Below are 7,746 nucleotides of genomic sequence, written 5' to 3'. Positions count from 1 at the left end.
ACATACCCACCAATGTGTCTTCACCATATCTATCAGGCCACTTGAACTGGATTTGCTTGGCCAGGGCATATAAAGGCTGGTCAAATGTGATCACTGGAATTTGGCCAGGATTCAGGTGTTCCACTGCTTTACTGATGACATCAAGTGAATGCTTTATCATGGCCACAGAGTGAGCACTTTCCTGAAGTGGAAAAAGTCCAATGTTAGAAATGACACAAGCTTCTACTTTTTGGCTAGTAGCATGGAAGGCAGCCCATGAGATATTCACAGCCTCATCTGCAGGGGTTTTGTGTTAAATTATCTTTCTTGCATTACCCAACCATTGATACTCTGCCTTGAATTGCTGTCTGAAGCCATCTCTCATGAGTGATTTAACGCTTGTCTCTGGGACCTGCAACACCTTGAGATTGCTGGCTACAGGCGGAACCTCTGTGTAATACTCTGGCAAGCTATCAATGGTTTTGGAATGTTCTTCCTAACAGAGTACAAGAAGTCTTCGGTCAGCCTCTTCCCCAACATAGGAGGGATGCTGGGGTAGAGAAATTGCAGTGCCATGGAAAAGGTCCCTAGCTGTGGTCGGACTCGGAATATGGTCAATGTTGTTTACAGCAGCAGTGGTGAACACCTGACTGTGCAACTGTGGAGGGCATACCACTTTTGATGATGCTTGCAGATGTTGTTCCCCATCTGAGTTGACAGTTGAAGTCAGTTCCTTTTTGTGTGTGTGGGCATGCAGCATCAACCCTACACATAAAGGAACTGGTATCTCCTGTGTAGTACTGTGTCTGACAAATCCTGTACCTGGTTCCTGTTTCTGCTTGACACTGTTGAATTTAATAATCTGAGCAATTGCCAGTGCTGCGGGTGATGTTGTCTCTGCCATATGATTTTTTATGCCGGGTCCCTCTAACATCATATGCACGAGGGTCAGTAAAAGTGGAACAGAGTCCTCTTGGCATCTCTCAGGGAATCCATTAAAAGATTTGGCCTCATCAAATATGTGATGATGTACAATTTGTGCAGCACGTGCAATGTGCATAACATCTTTGGTGTTGTCCTGTTTACAGGCTTTGGCAAGAGCAATCCAACATCATCTTCACAGGCCATCAGGATTTATCCACCCTTTGTATAAGCTCGCATATCAGGGAATTCAGCAAGAAGCCTTTCCTTCAGCCGGGTAGAGTGAACTCTGTTATGAATTTCCACTCCTAGCTGTTCCATTTGTGAATGGTAGAGCTGGGCCAGTTCAGCTAACTTGAAGACTGGTGCTGTTTCCTGGTCAGGGGGACATCATTTATTTCATGTAGTCACCCACTCAAAAACTGAGACAGACCAAAAACACACTTTCTGTCATTTTATTTTGATATTGTGCATGTCATTTTGTTTGTTTGTTTCACAACTTTGATTCTTTCTTTTTAGTCAGATTATGGGAATCAGACAAACAAGATTAGCAGACTGCAGTATGTCAGGTTAAGCAAAGCTAAGATGCATGTTACTGATTTCTAGATATTTTCCTGTGATATCACTTTTCTTTTCTACAATCAAGACAGACTTATTTTGTTATATTGTGTTAATTGTTTCCATGATGGATGTGGGGAATTCATGTGTGTAATGGTTGTTACAGGGATCCATATTAGGTATTTACATTCAAGTTTTTGTGTTCAATGTGTTGAGTGTCTTCAAGTTGAACTCTTCTGCGTTCTCTTGAGGCTGTGTTGACTGCATGTTTGAGGGGTTGTTATCTTGGAGTATGGTTGTGAAGGTCAGGTGGTCAGTTTACTTTATTCAAAATACGTCTTCATTTCAAAATTCAAGGCAGTATAGAAGGGTAGTTTTTGAATCAAGTACTGTACAGCAACTGCAGCCATTGGAGAAAAGATTTATCCAAGAACCCCCTCCATTTAACCGTAATCTAAAGAACCCCCTCCATTTAACCATAATCTAAAGAACCCCCTCCATTTAACCGTAATCTAAAGAACCCCCTCCATTTAACCATAATCTAAAGAACCCCCTCCATTTAACCGTAATCTAAAGAACCTGTGTGAGACTTTCCAACAGGAGAGAAGTCAGAGAGAACCATTCTGCAGTCTGCACCGTTCTGAACTCAGCCTTTTCTGTGAAGATGACAAACAGCTTGTGGGTTCGGTGTGTCGAGACTCAAAACCACAACTTCAGTCCCCTCAGTGAAGCAGCACTTCTTGTTTTCGTCAGCCGTTTGTGCTGTCAAACTAGGGCCCTATTTGTTACCTTGTCCATATCCACCTAGTATAGCCTGTTACTGTTGCACTGAATCTTTCATTTTCATTTGAGATGATTAGATTACACACAAAACCAGTGGTGTATAAAGTACACAAAAGCCATACTTGAGTAAAAGTAAAGATACCTTACTGGTAAAAGTAAAAGCAGTGTTGTATAGTAACGAAGTAGAAATACTTCGTTACTGTACTTAAGTCGTTTTTTTGGATATCTGTACTTTACTTTACAACTTATATTTCTGTTTACTTTTACTTTTACTTTGCTACATTTTGCAAGCACTTGTCAGTGTAATTTCAGTAAATTCAGTAAAATACTTTCAGCGACATGCACACACATCCCTTGAACAATAACGTTACTAGCAGCTATTTTGCTCCACACTGCTACGTTACTGTACTGTACTTTAGATCAGGGGTTTTCAACCGGCGGTCCACGGTCCGCGGCCCCCTGGTGGTCCGCGACGGCATTGCAGGGGGTCCACGAAATGAGCCTACCGGCATGTTGATCAGTTCACCATTGAATTTTTTTATTTGTATAAATTATCTTTGATATTACAACACATTTCCAGATTACTCTTGAATATCGTGAAAAATATCTAAAATAAGAAAAATATGTCAATCTAAATAGTCTGAATAGCCAAGTCGCATTGCCTGAAAAATACTGATGTAGACCCATATTCAGCGAAGAAATGACACTGACAAGTGCTACAGGCGGAATATCTGTGCAGGGGGAGGTGCGTGGCGGCGGCGGTTACAAACACGCACGCGCAGGCACATCAGTGGGCCGCAAATTACTTTCTAGTCAGAATGGTGGTCCCTGGGACAAAACCAGTTGAAAACCCCTGCTTTAGATTGTCACCATTCTAGCTAGCTAGCTAGACACCTCGCCAGAGATGGAATAAAGAATAAGAATAAATAATCTTTGTAGGTTATTAGCTAGCTTGAAATATTATATACAGATCTTACCCAGCGGTGAAAGAACATGACTAGTCTACAAGGTTGTGCTGGCGGCATTTAGTGAAGAAGTCGTGGGGTTTCAAATTTTTTGATTGAGAGTATGCTTTTGCTTCGATTATTGTTGTGTCCCCTTCGTTGTTGATCTTAATGCTTTGGATATATCCTTCCACTGCATATTGCAGTCCATTTTGCCTTGATCTGGAGGATATCGCGGAGATATTACTCCAAAAAAGAATCACTGACACTGACAGACAGTATAGTGCATGAACGAGTTCAAAAGACGTAGCAACAGTAACTAAGAGGACGGGGCTTTTGCGAACGGTCAATAGCGCATTAACGTGCGCTAGGACCACTGATTCGCCAAACCTGCTTACAGTCTGTGTTCTACCACAGTCCCCGACGTTGGTCTCGTCACCCTCATGATTATTTTTTTCTCTAAAGATGATTTGATTTTGTAACGAGTAACGAAGGTTTCAGGGGAAATGTATCGGAGTAAAAGTATAATTTTCTTTGCAAAATGTAGCGAAGTAAAAGTAAAAGTAAACAGAAATATAAGTAGTAAAGTAAAGTACAGATATCCAAAAAAACGACTTAAGTACAGAAACGAAGTATTTCTACTTTGTCACTATACAACACTGCACAAAACCTACTGTACCCAAAACACTCCCTTTGACAGATATGCACTTAAAAGACATAAAAACTAGTAAATAAGATGTTTCCCCTGTGAAAGGCTTTTTAATGCACACTTCATATTCATTTGCCTAAACTAACAGACTAAGATGTGGTTCCCTCTTATTATTGTGTTGATTCACTGTTTCAATCCAGGATGAGATGAAAGTTCTTCTGAGAGAAAGTAAGAATGATACTTGTGTCAAACACTAACATTTCGATAAACGAGCGTCACATTGTGTGTGTGTGTGTGTGTGTGTTTGTGTGTTTGTGTGTGTGTGTGTGTGTGTGTGTGTGTTCGGCGTGAGAGAGAGAGAGAGAGAGAAAGATGAAACAGCTGCAGTACTGTCCAACCAGAAGCCTTTATCTGTGAATGAGGAAGTGAACTTGGGAGACATGTTGCTGTTCAGTTCCATTTGACACATCGTCCTATCGGAGCATATGCTATTTGTATGACAAAAGATCCTAAACCGCAAACAGTGGCTGTGAAGCTCTTGTCTTGTTAATTTCAGTGAATTTTCTGGTTTAGGCTGACGCGAGTTTTTAGTCAATTAAAAGTGAAAGCAGAGACTGTCAGGCATAACTGTAGAGCAACTGCAACTATCAGATAAAATGGCATCCAAGGCCTTTTCAGAAAAGGATTTATCTTGTCCTGTGTGCTATAATATCTACAAGGATCCTGTTCTTCTGACCTGTACTCACAGCATCTGTAACACCTGCCTGCAGCAGTTCTGGAAAGCCAAAGGATCCAGGGAATGTCCAATCTGCAGGACAAGGTGCTCAAAAGAGAAGTATCCTCTCAACCGGGTTCTAAAGGACCTGTGTGAGAGTTTCCAACAGGAAAGAAGTCAGAGAGAACCATTCTGCAGTCTGCACTGTTCTGAACTTCTCAAGCTTTTCTGTGAAGATGACAAACAGCTTGTGTGTTTGGTGTGTCGAGACTCAAAACTCCACAAGAACCACAACTTCAGTCCTATCAGTGAAGCAGCACTTGAGCGTAAGGTAAGATTAGTGGTCATCAATTGTTTTCATATTGTTAACCCTCCTATTATGTTTGGGGTCAATTTGACCCTTTTCAATGTTTAACGTCTCTAAATACATGATTGACATCGGTTTTTTTGCTTCATATTTAATGACTTTTCCTAATCTAATGGGGACAACTGGGTAAACACAAAATGAACATGATGATATGTTTTCAATGTCCTGTACACATGCTTTACGCATAGGTGTTGTTTGGGGTCAATTTGACCCCAGGCTGTTTTAATTGTATAAAATATATAAGAAATATAAAACATTTTCATCACATTGTTATTATTCTTGATAACAGAAATAGTTTTTTATTCCATATGTTATAGATAACAACAATATGTACTTAGAAATAATATAAAGCCATAAAACACCAGAAGGATATCTCTTTCCAATTTCAAGTCAATCAGTGAGATTTGATGATGATCTGCATATTTCTCCATAGTGGCGTAACATGTATTCTGGATGTATAAGGGGGGTGGGTGGGGGTATTGTTTTATTTTTAAGGGCTATTTAGGTAGTCAACAAACAAACCTAAAGTACCTGACACATAAACTTGGGTAAAAAAAAATATTATACTATTTTTTTGGAGGTTTAAATTGCTGGGGTCAAATTGACCCCAAGCATAATAGATGTGAGTCAAATTTGAACATAATAGGAGGGTTAATGACGCTTGACAACCACGCTTGACAACCGTAAAACTTCACCCAAAAACCCACCTCAGCTGATAGTCGTGTGGTTGCTGTAGTGTTCATCCCAAACCACTAGGTGTTATCATGTCCCTTATCTTATCTTTCTTCTCTATCGTTGAACCTTCTTGCATGACCTCCTCTCCATATGTCTGTACCTACTCTACACAACACCTCTTACAATTACAGTTATTATATCGTCTTGAATGCAGTTACAATTTCTAATTTCCAATTTCTAATTTCACGCAGTTTCTCCTCGTCAGTAAAAATGACTAAGTGTCAGTCAGAGTTATCACCCACATCATCAGGGTCATTAGTGCCCAGATTGATAGGGAGAACCAGTTTCACAAAGAATGTTCAAGTTCTTCTCCATTCCATGTTCAGTACTGACCAATAATTAGTCACCATTCACAGAACCACTTCCTCTGACTCAGTCTACCTGAAGAAGGTAAAGAACCTAAGAGGCATTTATCATAACTTCATCTTCTGTGTCATTCTGGTAGTGAATGCACTGTTTATACAGAAACTATTAATTAGCAATAATTTAATCAATTTTCAATGGTAAAGCCAAAGGTCTTGTGAGATTAAGGATTCATAACGTTAAGGAAGGATAAAGTACAGGAGCAACTAAAAGCAGTGAAAACAGCCCAAATTTTAGGGCGACCACAACTATTGGAGAAAATGGAACTATCTCAGAGGATGATTTCTCCTGTCCTGTGTGCAGTGAAATCTTCAAGAATCCCGTTTTTCTCACATATAGTTTCAGTGTGTGTAAAGTCTGCTAACAGCAGTTTTGGGAGACTAAAGGATCCAAAGAATGTCAAGTCTGCAGGAGAAGATCCTCTAAACCTGACCCTCCTCTTAAACTGCATCTAAATAATCTGTGTGAGACTTTTGTAATGTCTGTTGTGCGGTTGCTGTAGTGTTCATCCCAAACCACTAGGTGTCATCATGTCCCTTATCTCATCTTTCTTCTCTACCGTTGAACCCTCTTGCATGACCTCCTCTCCATGAGTCTGTACCTACTGTACAAAACACCTCTTACAATTACAATTATTGTTGAATGCAGTTGAAATCACCATGAAATCACCATGATCAAGATATCAAAATTAGCTGAATAAATTGTTTAATTGTGACCATTTTGGGCTGTGTTTGACTTTTGCACAGTAATTAGTAATACCAATGTTAAACAATTCATAAAACATTCATAAGCACTTCATAATATATTTATAAAGAAATGTTTTAACATTGATGATGGGCATAAAACAGTAGATAATGATGTTACATAATATTTATAATGAAATAATTGCTTGAAGGAACATATGACAGTAAGCAACTTTCATTATCGGTATAAATGTTATATGTGGTATTCCCATAATTAAAAAATGAGACCGCACACAAAAGGCAAGCAAAGAACACATGTACAAGTCGTATTACTATTTAAGGCCAGCATGCTATGTTTCACATTTAACAAAGAGCTTTTATTATGAAGAACAAACCAAAACAGTTTAATGAATTATTTGGATTACCTTGACATAAAGACATTATTATGTTTAATAATATATTTAAAATGTATATAAATGTGTTTGTGTGTGTGTGTTAAATATAAATCCTCAAAGCACTATTAACACTGTGGTGAGCAGAGACATTTAATGGATCACAATCAGTGACCAAGTACCAGTACCAAGCCAAATTAGAGTTCTATATCTGATATTCATACCAGGAGGAACTGAAGATCAAACTGGAGCCCTTACAGAAGAAGCTGGACAACTTTAAACAAGTTAAAACAACCAGTGATGAAACTGCCCAACACATAAGAGTAAGAGTTATGGATTGTTTCTTTTAAAACAACACTACATATAACAGAAACTAATATCATATATAAACTAAGACACCATTGTTTTGATGACATGTGGTATTACAGGTCCAGGCCCAACACACAGAGAGCCAGATCAAGGAGGAGTTTGAGAACCTTCACCAGTTTCTACGAGATGAAGAGGCAGCCAGGTTAGCTGCACTGAGGGAGGAAGAGGAGCTGAAGAGTCAGATGATTAAGGAGAAGATTGAGAAGATGAGCAGAGATATTTCATCTCTTTCAGACACAATCAGAGCCATAGAGGAGGAGATGAGAGCTGATGACATCACATTCCTGC

General features: G+C 39.3%; 1 long non-coding RNA gene across 1 annotated transcript; it reads left to right on the top strand.

Annotated features, from left to right (window-relative positions):
• Window positions 1-4,772: 4,772 nt before the first annotated feature.
• On the top strand, window positions 4,773-7,549 carry LOC116223815. The gene is made up of 3 exons (XR_004165281.2): window positions 4,773-4,880; window positions 7,317-7,412; window positions 7,518-7,549. It is a non-coding gene; the product is annotated as an uncharacterized LOC116223815 (long non-coding RNA).
• Window positions 7,550-7,746: the final 197 nt, after the last annotated feature.

This window comes from Clupea harengus, chromosome 2 (assembly GCF_900700415.2).
Source record: "Clupea harengus chromosome 2, Ch_v2.0.2, whole genome shotgun sequence".
NCBI lineage: Eukaryota > Metazoa > Chordata > Actinopteri > Clupeiformes > Clupeidae > Clupea > Clupea harengus.
This window is presented reverse-complemented; position numbering and strand designations above follow the sequence as displayed.